Genomic DNA, 3,065 nt, shown 5'->3' with positions numbered 1-3,065 from the left:
CATATATGCCAATTAGAGACTGACCAGTTGCAATCCTAAAACATCGATGGGAAGATTCAAACAAACAATACTAAGTGAATTTACTTTTTCATAGTTTAAATCATAAACTGATCTTGATTGAAACACTGTTATAAATCTGGAAGCCATAAATGGACCTTGAAGAGCATAACAAAGTTGATATAGTAAATAATATAGTAATAAATCAGATGACAACAAGTTTTACTACGGGGATATAAATTAGAAGAATACTGTAGTGGCACCATTCTTCAAAGAGAGAACTAACATGTAGTCACAAAGCAAACTAGATAACATGATGTCTTATCATCAATACCTAGATTATTCAAATAATGATATCGATAAGAGAATCGATGATCATATTGTCAACGTAATGACTATGAAGAAATTCATTAAGAGTTATCTAATGTGTCCTAGTTATGACATTAATATATAAGTAATACAACGAACGATAAAATCAATACCAACTGACGATAATTCACCCAAACCACACTAGAACGAAATGGCCATCCATTGCTTTTAGATTTTTAATGATACTCCAAATGAGATCAGTTGAAGTTTTTAATAGAATTCCAAAAACTCCACAAACCCTGAACTGTTAATTATCATGTGCTCACTAGTGACTAGCTTCAATAAGAATTTTCCATAGCTAAACAATGTTGGTTATGAGGCAGTTACCCAGGGACAATAATGGATGATGATCGAGCAATGTCGTGAATTGATTGAAGTTAGACATTAAAAGAGTTAAATCAAGAGGTTAAGCTTTCGCCCCCTTAACACAAAGCCACAAGAACAAAAAACGTACACAAGCAGAAATGTGAATCCAATTGTATGCAAGTGAGCAAGTAGTCAACCAGATTTTCAAGTACTAGAGTATACATTGTCTCCTCCAAAACTTAGGCCACTAGTATACCCTTGTCAAATATCTCTCATTTCTTATTCAGCTTGTATATATCACTTTTCTTTCCTAAATAAATGTCTTAGATTTTTTTTTGCATTTTATCTTCTGAAACTAAGATCAGACTATTATTTATATCCCCCCTTATTTTAACTCTTTTACAAATCATCTTATCATTCCATATAATCTTAGTGCCCTAGGCAACTAAAAATTTGATATTGATTAATAATTATTTTTGGTCATTAGTTAATCTTAACTAATTGACTAACCCTCATAAGAACAAAAATACAAAAAAAAACATTTACATTATTATAATAAAAAAGTAATGATCTTAGTCCAATTATTTTTAAATTATTCAATAAGATAAACATATTTTAAACTGGCGCCAAAAATTTGAAAATCAATTAGGGATACATAATTGAAATAAACAAACAAACAAATAGTGTTTAAATGAGCCATTTAATAGTTCTATATCATTAATTGTATAGTTTGTCTGTTTTTAAAAAGCATTACTACTATAAAACTCTTACATAATACCTATTTCAGTAATCTTCTTTTTTTCTCCTCTAAAATTGCATAATTAAAGGTGATTAAAATCATTTTATTGTTTATTATAAGATAATATTAATACTACTAGTTAATATTGTGGTGTATATTACTTATATTGACAGATATAAGTAGTATGTAATGCAAATGAGAAGTGGAATGCCTGGTAAGGGAAGGTTGAGATGATCGAATTGAACTGAATAAGAATGTGAAAAGAAAGTAATTGTAAATAACAACAAGAATGAAGGAAAGATGAAATTTATGAGAGGCAGTTGATGAAAGATGTGTAAATGATATATTTAATGCATAATTTTCACATTTACGCATAAATATTAGTACAAAGGAGAATCAGATATATATGCGCCACATAAATCTCATTGGATTTGTGTAAGGGCTGTGATACTACCTGGGTGGTACCCAGACCGAACCCGGTGGTTTTCTTAGGGAGCCACACCCGGACCCTTGGTCTGAAGATCTGATCTACAAGGCAATGGAGCATCTTAAGGAGATGCAGTCCCATGGTAACCGGTGGCCAACGATTGATTTATTTGCCATTTGTTCCCTCAGGATACTGGAGTCAGACCATGTACACCATTGGTTTGGAATGAGGGTTTTTCAACTCCCCTAGGTGGACGCGCCGTATTCACCAACTCGGTTACAGCGTCGGACATTCGCTTTTCATCCTCTCAATTTCGTAAACAACATCTTCGCTACGAGAAGGCGGTAAGCGGGAATCCCCTGACAGTGGTTGTATACGCGTGGTCACGTGAGAGCATTTCGAGAGAGAGGGCGGGCCCTCACCACTCTCAGCCGTACCAGTGCATTTGAGGGCAAATTAGTCTTCCATAAATATCTTTCAAAAAAACCAGTGGCAGTGAACAAATTTCAAACAATCTGTGTTGGTTTATATTAACTCGAAGAGATTTCATTAAGTGAATAAACATAAATATTGCCCTAATAGACAAATGTACAAAAAAATATTGTTTATTTTAAGAAATATGTTTAATTTACTCAAAAACATTTCAGGATAATTTAAAGTGTTGATTCATATGGATCAAAGAATATGATATTGTAAAATTTACATAATTAATAATAATTGAGATCAAGAGTCAATTGAAGCTAGATCATCATGGAAAACCTGGAAGCACTGGACGGCCGTCTCATTCTACTATGAGACTCTTCAGCACTGCGCATCCACGATCCCGTCTCGCGAGATTCGAACCCATGACCTATCAGTCTCACGCACAAACGCTTAACCTCTAGACCACTGAGCTGGCCGGTATACAATGGTGTTAATGTCTAACTTCAACTGATCCACGAAATTGAGCGACACATCCATTATTGTCTTCAGTGAGTTACTATCTCACAACAGACCTGGTTGGACTCCACTGGTTACGGTGGCGCAATTTCTTGAATTGGTTGAAGTTAGACATTAACGCCGTTGGATGTCGGCTCAGTTGTCTGCAAGTTAGGCTTTCGCGTGCGAGACTGAAAGGTTCTGGGTTCGAACCTCACGGTCGAAGTTAGCTCATGCAGTAAAATATATATAAACAAAACAAACTAGTTATTTACCTGTTAATAAGCATTAACTAATGATGACAGTCAG

Source organism: Schistosoma mansoni, chromosome 7 (genome assembly GCF_000237925.1).
Source record: "Schistosoma mansoni strain Puerto Rico chromosome 7, complete genome".
Classification (NCBI taxonomy): domain Eukaryota; kingdom Metazoa; phylum Platyhelminthes; class Trematoda; order Strigeidida; family Schistosomatidae; genus Schistosoma; species Schistosoma mansoni.
Note: the sequence above shows the minus strand (reverse complement) of the source record.